We start from the raw sequence: 17,338 nt of genomic DNA on the forward strand, positions 1-17,338 counted from the left end.
GTGGAAGTCAATAGCGAAACTAACAAACAGAGGCTCTCTAGCGCCTTTTATACAGGGGTGGTCACTGCCGGTACTGCAGTCTGAGACCAGTTATTCTCTTAAAGGTACATACACAACACACACCTGCATACTCCCACGTTACCCAGCCCCAGTTAAAGACACTGAGCTAGTGGCGCGCGCCCGGAAGCCATTGCCCACGATTCAGGCAGCAAGGACACACAGAGAGGGGTGCCCCATCACCACCAAGGGACCAGGGAATGGGCTGGTACTAGTGCCTACGGATCAGGTGCTATACAGGAAACTTTCGTTTAACCGGAGGTTAAATGTCCGGAAAGCTCTATCTACCGGTAAAATTCAGGAGCCGTTTCCAATAAGTTTTTATACTTCTCGTTGCTTTTTTTTTCCAGTCAGGCTCTGCAAAGTCTAGCTGAAGCTGTTGCTTAGCTACAGAGACACTTTTAAGCTGCGGCCGGCTATTTTGAAGCTGTTGCTAAGCAACAGTGTTTGTTGATTCACACGGAGCTCAAAAGCTCCGTATGTTTTAACATTAGTGCTGCTTTCTACGGCAGTTTTGATGGTGCAGCACCAGCTCGGTCCCGTCAGTGCCGGATACCAGAAAGTTTCCTGTACTAGGGGGTACACTACGCGGTAGCCTCTGTGATTTTAAACCTCACCGAGGTACACTTATCGGAGTAATGTCCAAAGGAGACAGAGCAGCTATACCAGGCCCCATTAAAGGACATGTTTAAGAAGTTTTACGAGTTTGATTTCGCTAATGTAGACAAAACCGAACTGTACACCACACACCGCAAGTACTTTGGTAACACGGGGAGACAAAGAAGGGGAGTATGGAATGATGTTTTTATGCGTTTAACAAAGGATCCTCTGTCATCAACAGTCTGTATGACATGGAGCTGCAGACCCAGGTGAACGGTTTAAAAACACATTTAAGGAAGATATTAATGGATGAGAACAAGGTAGTAGGCTTGGAGTTACATGAGGACTAGGCCATGACGGTCCATTTAAAGGAGATTATAGCCAAGCTGGAGAAGCACGCAAAGACTGTAAATGCCCTCATCAGAGAGGACAGAAATGCTTCTGACCAGGCTGCACAGAATGAGGTGTGCGTGCTGTACGGGGCGTGGTTGCTGGGCGAAGGCCGCAGTAATCTGGAGGATTTAAAACAGGGTTTAGTCCCCTCCTAGATCAGCAACAAACACCTCGCAGCCCTCCATCTGTTTGAGGATGCATTAAGCCCGTGTCAACTCTGGCTAGCTTCCGTGGCCTACCCAGTCCCAGTGGATTGTGGGCGGTCCAACCACACCATCATGGGGGTAGTAGTGAGAATGCCGGTCATGGGTAGAACAGCCCGACCTGCACCGGTATACAGGGTAGAGAACATTGGAGTCATTCAAGGGGGTGCACACATTCGTTTCACAGCGGTCCCACCTTACGTCATAAAGTGGGAGCACGCTATGACAGGTACTGACCTCTCGGGGTGCCGGAGCCGGGGAACACACATAATACTGTGTCCCCAGCACTTGAACGCCTATTCAAAACCACAGTGCGGCTTTAAATCAGTTGGCGCAAAACCTATAAACTGTACCATGGAGGCAATGGCACAAGGCCATGTTCCCCCACAGGTAGCATATATAGGAGGTGGGACATATTGTGTCACCACAGGTGTGCCCCACTACCAGCATGGACAGCATAGCTGGTGTCCGGTAAGTGACAGCAGTTTCTGCTTTAAACCCGAGGCAGAAGTTCAGGTGGCCCAGGAACGAATTGCCCCATTCCTGAACCCTCCACTGTTCACCTCACTGTAAAGGAGAATTTCACCAATCTGCAAAAGTATGTAGCGCATTTCGACTATGAAAGCCCCCCTCTCCCATAACACCTTACCAAGATACTCAAAACAGTAATAGTCTCACAGAAATATTTCTACACATTAGAGCAGAAAACGGTAGAGATAGGGGCTAAGATATTGGACATCGTGATTCCATCCTGGTGAGACATTTTCAATAATATAGAGGTCCCTTCGTGCATTAGGCTGGCGTCCCACATCCTCGTGCTGTGCCAGCTGGGGATAGTATTGTACCTAGTCTGCACTCAGTGCAAGGGAAAAGGTCAAATACTAGAATTCCAAAACCAGAGGACCTGGAAGGAACATTATGTGAAGGTGGAGGGAGATACACCTGTTTGAGTTTTTGTATTTCTGATTAAAGATTGTCGTTTTTTTCGTGCTTTGTTGTTTTTATTAAAGATTTTCGACGTGTTGTTTTAATAAAGATGTATGTGTACCAAGTGGTGCAGGGGTGTTGGACCTCTCCATGCTTGGATGTGTGTAAACGACTGTAATTATTCTATGTATGCTTATGTACAATACATTTTGCAGAATGGGAAATGCATGTGTCATGGGTATCTTAGATAGGTAATTACAGGGGAAGGTTGACTATGGAGGGTCGGAAATTTTGCCCACTCTATCAGGATGATATTAAAACGAGTTTAATATCAACAGGGGAGAGTGTAGGTGCAAGGTTCTCAAAATTCCTGCGCTCCCCAAATTATGGATCAAGTGACCCTGTTTGGACAAGTTATTAAAAACAGGGTACCCAAAATGGCTTCTGTAACCTCGTGACCAAAACCGACAGGATTTTAAAGCAAGGCTCTGCAGACAGGCAGGCCTGGAGATGAAACTTAAAATGCAGGAATCTGTGAAAAGGACTCTGTGGAGACAGACAGCCAAAATAAACACAGAATATGCATTCATTTGCCTTGAAACAGATCAAGCTAGAATTGGCCTAAAATCAAGGCCTTTAAGTTTCTGCATATTTAATCGGTAACAGCTCACAGTAGCCATCAAGTCAGAATGGGGACAATTAAGTTTCATCCATGACAAACAACCAGGACATCGGGGCCATTAGACCTGGAGACAACCACTCCACAAGTCGTTAAAGTCAATGGCTGTAATCATTGTAAATGAGCCCGCCAAAAGTTAGATAAAGGACTGACCTGATTTGGTGCGCAGATAAGGATTGAAGAATGGGTATAATTGTAGGCCCATCAGTAGCAATCGCTCTCTTATCGCTTGGTTCTTGACTCTTATCGCGTGCCTGTGGCCTTGGCCTGCTGCCTCTCATTCTCGTGCCCTGGCCTCGTGGCGGGCTCTCTTCTCGCTCCCTGCGCTGCTCAACAACCAAGGACGCCCATTACACCGGGGCCAAACGCGGGAGGAGAACGAGACCCGAATTCAAAACCACACAGGACACACAGGCCACAAATGGGCAGACGAGACGAGACGAGACGAAGAAGAAGGTAAACCGGTAAAGGCAGAGAAGGGGAGCGGAAAGATGCATTTGGGGACAAATGCCCAGTTATAAGTTGGTGTTTGGTGAATAAGCTGGCATTTACATGCATGGAAAATAAAACCCCAGAGCCATAGCCCAGGTGAAGAATAAGCTGGCATTCAAAGAATGGGTAGCAGCGACCATGATGAACAAACTGGCGTTCGAAGCATGGGTAATAAAATCATTTAGACGGTAAAGACCACCAACCGACCCCCAACCACCGCAATACCGCCGCCGACCGCCCGAGGAAGAAGAAGAAGAAAACCCATCGCAACGAGACGACGATGGTAGCTGAGGGAAAGGAGGATGCTTCGCATAAACAACTTCAGTGCCGCGCCCTGAGACCACGTGGCGACGGGATACCCCAAAGGACAGCAAGAACGGACCTCAAAACCAACCAAATTAAAGCAACAGGTTTCGGATTGGTGAGCATGAATTCCTGGCCCCTCATAGCTTAATCTAGTTAGGTACAGGGGGTGGGATAAGGATAAGGGGATTGTTAATGTAGTTGTTTTCACTCGATGTGCTGTGCGATCCTTATTCCCATATAAGTGTAAGTGTTTATGCCTGTATTTCATACCAGTAATTTTCATAAGATTGTTTTGTTCTGCTTTTAATAAAATTTTGGTTTTCTTACACCAAACCACTTGTCTACTCGATTTTCGGTATCGCCGCCTGTACATAAGTCCGGTGTCTAGAACCCAGGGGTGTGGGAGCGATTCGAACCGCTCAAAGACAGTCAGAGGCAAAGCTGACTGGGCGCATGCCACCCCCCTACAAGAGAATTCTGAAGTTGGTCGGACCATAAAATGTAATTAGGCAATCGGGGAGCCCACACAAGATTAGCGAGCTTTTAGACGCTGCAGTGAAAAGTAATTCATTGTTTTCAGATTTTCAACAAATTTTATTTGTTTGCTATCACAGTAACAATGAGCTCTGGGTGATGAGGCTTTATACTATTCATTCCAGCTTTTTTGTTTAACTCGTGCGTCATCCAATTACCCTTGAATTTTGTTTCTGGGGATTGAATCCCAGTAGGAATGACACGTGCCTGTGTTTGTCCACCTACACTGCCATTCTGCGGGTGACTGTGACTTACCCATTTGGAAACAAAGTCTGAGAGATGTGCAATTATTACGTCACCCAAACAAAGTGTGTTTTTAGAGGTTGGATAAATATTTGAAGCAGAGGAAGTTACAGGGCGATGGAGAGAACTATGCAGTGGGAATCGTTTTGGATTGAGGAAGAAAGAAAGCTTGATTGATGGAATGAATTTATGCAGTGCCTATCACACCCTCAGGGTGGCCCAAAACATTTCACAACCAATTATGTACTGTGAAGTGTAGTCATGCTGCTTCTGCAGGCAAACGCATCAGCCAGCCTGCACACAGCAAAGAGGTGGCTCGGAGATGATGACTAAATGGCTCCCACTGTGCTGTAAATTGCTAAAGTGCCTGCCCAGGCTTAGGTGTGCCTGCAGTTCCAGTCTCAGGCCATTAACCTCCAGGACTGACCTACCCCCTGGCAAAGCTGAACGCTAGATAATTGAGGAGGAAATTGAAGTACAGCTGCAGGTCATAGAGGCTATAACTGCATGTCTGGCTGCTGGGCTCGGTGCCTTCAGCAGCCAGAAGGACCCAAGCCCAAAGATTCTATTGGGGGACTTTAAAAAAATGCTTCCACTTAGCTTTTCAGTCTAATTTTGCTTGTTGTAGGGGCCCCCTCAGACCCACCAGTCAAAGGGGGCTCATGGCACATGCCCACTGCCAGTTTTGTGGGGCACCCTTGTGTCCAGGTGTTCCATCACTGCTGGAACGGGAAATTGAGATGGGAGGGTCAGGAATGTCCCCTCATGCCTTTTTAAAAATTAATTGATGGGATGTGGGCGTCGCTGGCTAGGCCTGCATTTAGTGCCCATCCCTAATTGCCCTTGAGAAGATGGTGGTGAGCCGCCTTCTTTAACCGCTGCAGTCCATATGGTGTAGGTACACCCACAATGCTGTTAGGAAGGGAGTTCCAGGATTTTGGCCCAGCGACAGTGAAGGAACGGCGATACAGGTCCAAGTCAGGATGGTGTGTGGCTTGGAGGGGAACTTGTAGGTGGTGATGTTCCCATGCGTCTGCTGCCCTTGTCCTTCTAAGTGGTAGAGGTCGCGGGTTTGGAAGGTGCTGTTGAAGGATCTTTGGCGAGTTGCTGCAGTGCATCTTGTAGATGGTACACACTGCAGCCACAGTGCGGCGGTGGTGGAGGGAGTGAATGTTGAAGGTGGTGGATGGAGTGCCAATCAAGCGGGCTGCTTTATCCTGAATGGTGTCGAGCTTCTTGAGTGTTGTTGGAGCTGCACTCATCCAGGCAAGTGGAGAGTATTCCATCACACTCCTGACATGTGCCTTGTCGATGGTGGAAAGGCTTTGGGGAGTCAGGAGGTGAGACACTCGCTGCAGAATTCCCAGCCTCTGGCCTGCTCTTGTACCCACAGTATTTATATGGCTGGTCCAGTTCAGTTTCTGATCAATGGTAACCCCCAGGATGTTGCATCAATGTGATAGGCTAGTGCCTACTGCATGTTCAGACCCAGCCCATCACCTAGAAATACTAGGGCAACATAAAGGGATGAAGGCAAATATTGCAGATACTGGAAATCTGAAATAAAAACAGAAAATGCTGGAAATACTCAGCAGGTCAGGCAGTATCTGTGGAGAGAGAAACAGAGTTAACGGCCGCGATCTCACCTGAGGAGGCACGTTGGAAGTGGGACTGGGGGTTCTAGTCCCACCACCACTGATGCACAGATGCTATTTTCCCTTGATTGACCTTGTTAAGCCCACCCTGCAGGCTTGCAGCCAATTAAGGGAAAGCTGGTGTCAGATGATGTCAGTGCATGATGCTTCATCTGCAGGTTTACTTAAAGGGACAGGCCTCATAATTTTTTGACAGATGAATTGTCAGTGCTTGACAGCATTGAGGACAGCATTGTCAGTGTTTGACAGTCAGGGACCCGCCTCCCGGGAGGATGGTTCGGAGGCGGGTTGGGAGCAGGGTTGGGTCCCGCTCCCAATTTTTCCCATTTTCCCGGCAGTCCCGCCTCCAAACCCGCCTCCAAACCCACCTCCTCAGGGCTGGGAAAATCCAGCCCAACGTTTCAGGTCTGCGACCTTTCATCAGAACTGGAAAGTGCTACAGATGTAGTGGGCTTGGAGCAAATACAGAGGCAGGGAAAGGGGGGAGGGGAGGAAAGAACAAAAGGGAAGGTCTGTGACAGGATGGCAGGCAGGCGTGATTAAATGACAAAAGGGATGATGGTGCAAGGCAAAAGGGGATGGTAATGGGGCAAGTGAAGAAGCAAAAGATGGGTCTAGAGGAGGTGTAAATGGGAATAGCAGAATCAGTACCAACAGCTGCTGTCTGAAAAAATGGGAGCAGTGATTGTGATCTGAAATTTTTGAACTCAATGTTGAGTCTGGACAGTTGTAAAGTGCCTAATCCCTCAGCTGTGTCAATACCATTTCCCATACTTCTGCTCTGATCCCTTCCCCTCCCTCCCAGAATCACAATAGGATTCCCCTTGTCCTCATCTTCCATATCACCAGCCTCCACATTCAACAGATCATCCTCCACCGCCTCCAGCGCAATTCCACCACCAAACACCATCTTCACCTCCCCTCCCCTTTCAGCATTCTGAAGGGACTGTTCCCTCCACAACATCCTGGTCAGCTCCTCTATCACCCCCAACACCCGGTTACCTTCCCACAGAACCATCCCGTGCAAGCGCAGGAGATGCAACCCCTGTCCTTTCACCTCCTCCCTTCCCACAGTCCGGGGCCCCAAATACCCCTTCCAGGTGAAACAGCGATTTACTTGTACTTCTTGCAATTTAGTATAATGTATACTGTATTCGCTATTCACAATGCAGTCTCCTCTATATTGAGGATGCCAAACGCTGATTGGGTGATTGCTTTGCGGAACATCTCTGTTCAGTCTGCAAGCGTGATCCTGAGCTTCCGGCCACTTGCCATTTTAATTCTCTGTTCCACTCCCACTCTGACCTCTCTGTCTTCGGTCTCTTACTCTCTTCCAATGAAGCTCAACGTAAGCTCGAGGAACAGCACCTCAGCTTTCGATTAGGCACTTTACAGCCTTCCGGACTCAACATCGAGTTCAACAATTTCAGATCATAACCTCTGCCCCCATTTTTTCGGCCAGCAGGTGTTGGTAATGATTCTGTTGTTGCCACTTACAGCTCCTCTACACCCATCTTTTATGTCTTTACTTGTCCCATTACCATCCCCTTTTCCCTTTTGTCATTTAATCACTCCTGCCTTCCACCATATCACAGACCTTCCCTTTTGTTCTTTCCTCCCCTTCCCCCTTTCCTTGGCTCTGTACTTGCTTAAAACCTGTAACATCTCTAACATTTTCCAGTTCTAACGAAAGGTCACAGAGCTGAAACGTTAACTCTGTTTCTCTCTCCGCAGAAGCTGCCTGACCTGCTGAGCATTTCCAGCATTTTCTGTTTATATAAAGGGGTGGAGACTTGGCCAAATGGCTTTTCTTCCCTTGTATCTGTCTTTGCATGTAGAAGTGTTTCCTAATGTCACTCCTGAAAGGCCTGCCACTAATTTTTAGACTATGTCTCCAAGTCCTAGATTCCCCAACCAGTGGAAATAGTTTCCCTCTCTCTATCAACGCTATCTGTTCCCCTTAATACCTTGAGAAATTTGATCAAATCACCCCTTAGTCTCATAAATTCCAGAGAATACAATCCTAGTTTGTGTAATCTCTCCTCATAATTTAATCCTTGGGGTCTGGGTATCATTCTAGTAAACCTATGCTGCACACCCTCCAAGGCCAATATATCCTTCCTAAGGTGTGGTGCCCAGAACTGAACACAGTACTCCAGGTGTGGTCTAACCAGGGTTTTGAATAGTTGTAGCATAACTTCTACCCTCTTTTACTCTCATCCTCTAGATATAAAGGCCAGCATTCCATTAACATTTTTGATTATTTTTTGTGTCCGTCCATGACATTTTAATGATCTATATATCTGGACCCCTCAGTCTTTTTGGACCTCCACTGCTTCTAGTCTTTCACCATTTAGAAAGTACCCTGTTCTACCCTTTTTAGGTACAAAGTGGATGACTTCACACTTACCTATATTGAAATCCATTTGCCACAGTTTTGCCCATTCACTTAATCTATCGATATCCCTTTATATTTTTATGGTTCCATTTACACTGCTTACAATGCTGTCCAGCTTTGTGTCATCGGCAAACTGGGATATTTGGCTTTCTATCCTTTCATCTAAGCTGTTAATAAATAGGGTGAATAGTTGAGGCCCCAACAAAGACCCTTGTGGGACACCACTAGTCACATCCTGCCAATTAGAATACCTGCCCATTATCCCTATTCTCTGTCTCCTGCTGCTCAGCCAATTTCCTAATCAGTTCAATAATTTCCCCTCAATTCCATGGGCTTCAACCTTAGGTAACAGTCTCTTATGAGGTACTTTATCAAATGCCTTCTGGGAGTCCATATAAATAACATCCATAGACATTCCCCTGTCCACTACTTTAGTCACCTCTTCAAAAAATGCAATCAGGTTCGTCAGGCATGACCTACCTTTTACAAATCCATGCTGGCTCTCTCTGATCAACTGAAAATTTTCAAGGTGTTCAGTCACCCTATTCTTAATTATAAACTCGAGTAATTTCCCGACAACAGATGTTAGGCTAACTGATCTATAATTCGTTGGTTTTCCCCTCTCACCATTCTTAAATAGTGGAGTGACATGCGCAATTTTCCAATTTATAGGAACGGTTCCTGAATCGAGAGAACTTTGAAAGATTATAGTTAGGGCATTCGCATTGTGTAGGGCACTTTATTTAAAACCCTGGGATGGAAACCATCTGGTCTTGGGGATTTGTTACTCTTTAGTGCCATTATTATCTTCATTACTGCTATTTTGCTTACGTTAATATTGTTGAGTCCCTGTCCCTGATTCAATATTAGTTTCCTTGGGATTTCTGGCATGCTATCTGCTTCCTCTCCTGTAAGTACTGACACAAAGTAATTATTCAGCATGTCCACCATTTCCTTAGTATCATTGACAATATCACCGTTAGCAATTTCCAAGGGGCCAACATTGTTCCTGACTGCCCTCTTTTCCCTAATATAATTGTAAAAATGTTTTGTGTTGATTTTGATATCACTTGCAAGTTCCTTTTCAGACTCCCTTTTTGTAGCTTTTACTATCTGTTTTGTGACCCTTTGCTGTTCCTTGTAATTTTCCGATTCACCAGGGTCTGTGCTATTGTTTGCATTTTGATATACTTTTTCTTTTAGTTTTATGTTGTCTATTACCTCTTTAGTCATCTATGTTTTGTTTGGTAAGTAGAGTTCTTGCCCCTTAGGGGTATAAACTGGTTCTATATCACATTAAATTATTTTTTGAACATCTCCCACTGATCTTCTGTCATTTTACCCATTAACAGATTTGCCCATTTCACTGTGGACAGTCTCTGTCTCATCCCATTGAAGTTGGCCTTACCTAAATCTAGAATCATTGACTGTTTTGCGTTTCTCCCTTTCAAACATTATGTTGAACTTGATCATGTTATGATCGCTATTAGATAAATGTTCACGCACTGTTAGGCTGTTAACTAAATCTGGCTCATTACTCATTACTAAATCTAATATGGCTTGCCCCCTTGTTGGTTCTAGGACATATTGTTGCAGAAAATTATCCCGGACACACTCAAAAAATTCACTACCTTTTCTAACAGGTATTAGTCTGCTTATCCCAATCTATATGAAAGTTAAAATCACCCATTAAAACCACTCTGCCTTTACTACAAGCTTGTCTAAATCTCTGCATTTATACAATCTAGTACTTCACAGCAGCTACCAGGGGGCCTATACACAACACCCCCTACAGTCATAAATTCTTTCCTATTTCGTAATTCTACCCGTAAAGTCTCCACTGCCTGCTTTCCTCTTGTTATATCCTCTCTTATCATTGAAGTGATTTCATCCTTAATCACTAAGGCTACTCCTCCCCTTTTACCATTTTCCCTATCTTTCCTGTAGACCTCATAACCTGGTATATTTAGTTCCCAGTCCTAATTGTCTTGCAGCCATGTCTCAGTAATGGCTACCATGTCATTCCCTCCAAGTTGAATTTGCACCTCCAGGTCATTCAATTTATTCCTTATACTCAGTGCCTTTGTATAAAGAACGCTTATTTGAGCGACACACTCTAACCTGTCCTTCAGCTGTAATATTTTATTCACATGTTTCTTATTTCTTACTCCTGGTTTACATCTTTTAGTTTTCCCTTTACCTGTAGTGCCTAAAACACAATTTCTAACTATTCCTCTACTCTCATCCCTTTCGTTTGTTTTTGAACTATTATTTACACTACATTTTCCACCTGTTCCCTCCCCTCCATTTAAGAGTTCAAAGTCCTTGTGACCACCCTATTTATCCTTTCCGCTAAGACTCTGGTCCCAGCCCGGTTCAGGTGGAGCCATAGAATCATCGGCCTAGAAATTGGGTATAGCCCTGCTTGGGGCATTAGATTTGGCGCTGCGCAAATTTTATAGCCAGACGCAACTTATCGCCACCTCGCGCGATATTGGGTTGCAGCGCCCCTAAAGGTGATTGAGGCGCTAAATCATGTGTTGCACTGGACTCCTAAGGCGCTAACCTGGCGGCGCAACCCAATATCAGGGCAGGCGGGAGCAGCACAGGTGCTCTCAATAACCGATGACCACGAGACTTCCAGGCGCCGGCCAACTCTTAAAGGGGTGGGTGAGTAAGCATCAGCAGCCACACTGCGCCTTGTAGGCCTCAAAATCGGAGCAGGCCATTCTCTGGCGCAAAAAACTTGGAGAAGATGGAGAGGGTGAGGGTGAGGCAGAGAGCAGAGCGCTTCACCAATGGGGCATTGGAGGAATTGGTGGCCGCAGTGGAGCGCCGGAGAGATGTACTCTACCCCGACAATGGCAGGAGGCCTAATCAAAAGGAATACCGCCAAGCTTGGAGGGATATTTCTCAGAGGGTCAACTCCAGCAGCATGGTGACCAGGAGCCCTGTGCAGTGCAGGAAGAAATTCAACGACCTCACTCGGGTCGTGAGGGTGATTGATGTTTATGCAAACTTCTGCATCCCTCCATCTGCACCTGGCTTTATGGCTACAGGGTGCGCGATGCCCCAATGGCCATGTGTCAGCAAGCACCCATGGCCCTTTCTGGGCACACACATGCACATTTGACTCAGGGCATCATGTAAGGTCTCTTCCACCATGGGGGGCATGAGATGATAACTCAGGGCATCATGTAAGGGCTCTTCCACCATGGGGGGCATGAGATGATAACTCAGGGCATCATGTAACATAACTTCCCATCCTTTCTCCTGCAGGCCAAGCTAGCGAGGAGCTGCAAGGACCAGCTTCGCACCGGAGGAGGACGTCCTCAACTGCAGACTCTAACGGATCTTGAAGAGAGAGTTCACCAGATTGTTGGAGGTCGTCTGAGTGGTCCTGTCACCACTGCAGCTGCCGACCCCATTGTCCACAGTGATGGTAAGGTCCTCACCTTTTACAGCTGTCTCCTTCCACTTGTTCCCCCCACCAGCATGCTTTCTCACTGTGGACCCATGTTATAGCATTGCCGCAATCTTGCATCCTTTGCTGCCAAGCTGTCCTTTCGCTAAAGCCACTCTTCAACCTCCCTGCTTTCAGATGCAGCATCACCAGCTCGGGAGCCGGGCCCTCAAGCTGCCAGTGCCACTGCCTCCGGAGGCGACGATCAGGAGGAAGCCGGAACATCCGTGCCAGCCTCAGGGAAGCCAACCCATCTGGAGACTGGGGATAGTAGTTCCCTGGAGGGGAGTGGGGTGGGGGGTCTCTGATGAGGAGCCAGTTGCAGGAACCAGCGGGCTGCTGCCACGCGAGAGGGGTAGGGAAGCTCGGGGGCCATCTCCCCGGAGGGTGAGGCAGGCCACGATGACTGCTGCACAGATTGCAGAGGAGGTGCGTAGCCTTTCCGAAATGAGCGCCCAGGCCCGCCTCAGGCACAATGAGCTGATGGCTGCAGTGGGGAGGATGCCTGACTCGATCGACACACTGGCAAAGAGTGTGCTGGACTTTGGGGCAGCAATGGAAAGGACTGTCCAGGGCTTCGGGGCAGCAATGGAAAGGGCTGTCCAGGGCTTCGGGCCATCCCTGGAAAGGTCTGTCCAGGGCTTGTCCGAAGCAGTGGAAAGGACTGTCCAGGGCTTCTCCGAAGCACTGGCACCTGCCACGCAGGTCCTCAGTGCTGCCACGCAGTCACTTGCTGGCCTTGTGCAGATGCATATTGAGGCCACGCGAACACTCACTGCTGCCAACCTAGCTGCATCAGGCAGGATTACCCGGGGCCCTTGCAGCACCACAGCAGGCCATGAATCTGTGGACCAGCCGATTGTGGCGGATGCTGCGGTGCTGCCCTGTCGGAGTGCCAGTGTGTCGGCCGACCACGGAGCAGGTGTCCTCTCTCGGCATGTAAGCATTCCTGATGCCACCGCTGGAACGTCTGCACTGCAGCTGTCACCAACTGCAGGACAGACTGCCTCCAACCATGCGCAGTTGGAGCAGCCAGCTTCCGGGCCCTCCAAGATCAGAGGTCATCCAGGCCGTCCATCAGGGGCTTCTGCGCTTCCAGACACTCTGCAGGCATCCCCCAGCCTTGACGCAGCCACTGGGGTCCAATTACAGAGGAGCTGCAGGGAGGGAAGGGGCCGACCTCATAAGAGAAGTCGGTCTCCATCAAGGGGTCAACAGTAGAGGGAGGTGCTGAGACATCTCTTTTGTAGAATTCAAGGCCGTCCACACCTGCTGTGATTGTTTGTCATGTTTTGGTTCGTCTCGCGGGTTTGCCAGACAGTTATCTGTTAGTTCGTTAGTTATGCTTTCTGTTGCCATTACGTTGTCATGCTGGAAGGAAGCACTTTTTTAAAAATAAAGGAAATGTTTTATTTACAATGCAGCTCTAGACTATTTACAAGCATGGTGGCCTTCATAGGCTTTGAGCGAACCGAAGGGCGCTGTTCCAATCACACCCCGCATTCCGTCAGAGGGGTCTAGAACCGAGTCCTTATGAGCCTCTGACGGACGGCCCTTCCAGTTTCTGGAGCCCTCCCATCTTCCTCCCCCTCCTCCTCCTCCTCCTCCTCCTCCTCCTCATCCGCCTGCTCCTCCTCCTCCTCCTCCTCCTCCTCGTCCGCCTGCTCTGCTGGACCTTGAGGGTCGGCTGGCATTGGCTGGGTGCGTCGAATGGCCAGGTTGTGGAGCATGCAGCAGACCATGATGATGCGCGCCACTTGCTCCGGCGAGTACTGTAGGGCGCCCCTCGAATGGTCGAGACATCGGAAACGCTGCTTGAGGATACCAATTGTGTGCTCCACAATGTTCCTGGTAGCCTGATGGATGTTGTTGTAATGCTCTTCTGCTGGGGTGCTGGGCAAACGGAGCGGGGTCATGAGCCATGGGCAGAGAGGATAGCCCTTGTCGCCAAAAAGCCAGCCTCGTGGGTGAGCCGGGGCCTCAAAAAGGTCAGCCACTGAGGTCTGCCGCAGGATGAATGCGTCGTGGCTGCTGCCAGGGAATTGTGCGTTGACCGCCATGATCATCTGCCGGTGGTCACAGACCAGCTGCACATTGAGGGAGTGGAACCCCTTGCAGTTGCGGTACTCCTCGGGATTCTGTAATGGTGCCCGCAAAGCCACGTGTGTGCAATCAATGGCCCCCTGCACCATGGGGAAGTCCGCAATAGCCACGAAGCCCAGCGCGCGCTCCCCCTGCTTCTCCAGGGTCAAACTGAAGGTGATTAATTCCCGCCTCCTTCTATAGAGGGCAGCTGTCACTTGCCGGATGCAGCAATGCACCGCAAATTGTGAAATATTTGCAATGTCCCCAGTTGCTGCCTGAAACGATCCGCTGGCGAAAAAGTTTAGGGCAATAGTGACTTTGACGGCCACCGACAGAGAGGTCCTGCACCGTAGCCGCGGCTGCAGATCTTCAGCAAGCAGGTGGCACAGCTCAGTCACAACATCCTTACCGAATCTGAGCCTTCGCAGACACTGCTCCTCCGACATGGTAAGGTATGACACCTGCTGCCTGAAAACCCTGGCAGCGTACGGTCGCATTTGGCGATGTCCATTGCCCCTCCTCCTTCTGGCCAATCCCGGCCCTCTCTCCCTCTGCCCCTGTGCCCTTGCCAGATGTTCAGCCAGGAGGACGTTCCCCTCCAAAGCAGCTCCCATTATAAAGTGAGACGAGTAAGACGCAGTAATCTCTCACGACCAAAGTGTTCTGGACAGGGCTGAAGGTCCCAAGGCACCGCTGGCTCAATGAAAAGAACGCTCTCCCACTGAAGGTCAGCAACTCTCTCCAGCAACGAGCAGGATGCCCACCCCAAATGGCTGCCGCTTTTATACTACTGCTGTCCTCTTTAAAGAGCGCCCCCCGAGTCTGACAAGGACCTGGGAACATTCCATCCAACTGTCACTATTAGCGCCAGGCGGAGCGGAGGCGGGCGCCACTGAATTTCCGGTCCGGGGTGCCAAAAAGGCGCTGCACACTGAAATGACGTTATGATCTGCCTGCGGAGCGGGCACTAAGATTTTGCGCCAGCGCTAAAAGGCTACTTAATATGGCAGGAGGCGCTGGGTTCACTGCGCCCGCCCGAAAATTGGGTAACGCCCCAATTCTCGGGCTCTTTAGGCGCTAATTGCTGGCGCTAGCAACCGAATTTCTCCCCCATAGAGTCATAGGGCTAAAAATTGAGTAGCGCCCCAATTGAGGCGCTAACTTCGCCGGGGCGCTAAAAGGGGGGGGTTCAGGAGGCCGGGGACGGGAGTGCAGGCAGTTGCTGGCAGGCGGCCAGCAACAAAAATGGCCGCCCCGCACCTCGCCTATAAATTGCGCCTCCCCGGCCGCAGGTACACCCCCCTGACCCTGTCGGACATAGCGTCCGGTGGTAAATCAGGGGGTGCTCCCGATGATCGTGGCCGGGGCGTGAGCGGGGCGCTGCGCACACCAATGATGTCATCGCCAGTGCCACAGCGCCGCAGGACACTACCAATTAGCGCCACCGCTAACCTCCTGCTGAATTTTGCGGGAGGCGTGGGCAGTGCCACACCCGGGCGCTAGTTTGTTTGTGCCCCACTTAGCGCCCTCTTAAGGCACTAACAGGTGGCGCTACCAACTGAAATTTTCCCCCATAGAGTTATACAGCACAGAAAGAGGCCCTTTGGCCCATCATGTCTGCACCAGCCATCAAGCCCTATCTATTCTAATCCCATTTTCCAGCACTTGGTCTGTACCTTGTATGCTATGGCATTCTAAGTGCTCATCTAAATGCTTCTTGAATGTTGTGAGGGTTCTTGCCTCTACCACCCTTTCAGGCAGTGAGTTCCAGATTCCAACCACCCTCTGGGTGAAAAAGTTTTTCCTCAAATCCCCGCTAAACCTCCTGCCCCTTACCTTGAAACTATGCCCCCCGGTTACTGGCCCCCTTTCTATCTATCCTATCTATGCCCCTCATAATTTTGTACACCTCAATCAGGTCCCCCCTCAGCCTTCTCTGCTCTAAGGAAAACAACCCCAGCTTATCCAGTCTCTCTTCATAGTTGAAGCGCTCCAGCCCAGGTAACATCCTGGTGAATCTCCTCTGCACCCTCTCCAATGCAATCACATCCTTCCTATAGTGTGGTGACCAGAACTGCACACAATATTCCAGCTGTGGCCTAACTAGCATTTTGTACAGCTCCATCATAACCTCCCTGCTCTTATATTCTATGCCTCGGCTAATGACGGCAAGTATCCCATATACCTTCTTAACCACCTTATCTACCTGTCCTGCTGCCTTCAGGGATCTATGTACATGCACACCAAGGTCCCTCTGATCCTCTGTCCTTCCTAGGGTCCTACCATTCATTGTGTATTCCCTTGCCTTGTTAGTCCTCCCAAAATGCATCACCTCACACTTTTCAGAGTTAAATTCCATTTACCACTGTTCTGCCCATCTGACCAATCCATCTATATCGTCTTGTAGCCTGAGGCTTTCCTCCTCGCTATTTACCACTCCACCAATTTTCGTGTCATCTGCGAACTTATGATCATACCTCCTACATTCATACCTAAATCATTAATGTACACTACAAACAGCAAAGGACCCAGCACCGATCCTTGCGGTACACCACTGGACACGGGCTTCCAGTCACAAAAACAACCTTCGATCATCACCCTCTGCCTCCTGCTACTAAGCCATTTTTGGATCCAATGTGCCAAATTGCCCTGGATCCCATGGGCTCTTACCTTCTTGACCAGTCTCCCATGAGGGACTTTGTCAAAAGCCTTACTGAAGCCCATGTAGACTACATCAACTGCACTACCCTCATCCACGCACCTAGTCAGCGCCTCAAAAAATTCAATCAAATTGGTTAGACATGGGGCTGGATTTTATCAATGGAGGCGAGTAGGAGGCGGTACTCCCACTTTTGGGGTTGTCGTCCCGCCTCCATCGAGTTGTGGCCAACCCACTCGATTTTCCTTTGATTGACCTTGTTGAGCCCACCCAGCGGGCTCAGCAGGTCAATTAAGGGCCACCCAGCAACAGGTAACGTCACAGACAGACATTTCATCTGTCAAGAGCTTTTGACAGATGAAATATCAGCATTTGACAGCTCTTTGAAGCTGTCAAACACTGACAATCTGTACTCTAAATTAATTCCTTCCTCTCAGGATGATTTAGAGATCTCTCCAGAACAGAAAGCAGAGGCTGCAGCTTTTGACAGCTAGCAGCCATTCTGCTTTCTGTGCTGGTGAGATGAGGGACTCCCGAGACCTGAAGGAAGGAAACCTGCATTAGTAAGTAAAGGTAAGTTAAACTTATTTAAACACTTTACACACACCAAACACACTTACCTCTACACTCATGCACCCATTACT

This window comes from Somniosus microcephalus, chromosome 5 (assembly GCF_052327205.1).
Source record: "Somniosus microcephalus isolate GS21.2 chromosome 5, FLI_Smic_1.0, whole genome shotgun sequence".
Classification (NCBI taxonomy): Eukaryota; Metazoa; Chordata; class Chondrichthyes; order Squaliformes; family Somniosidae; genus Somniosus; species Somniosus microcephalus.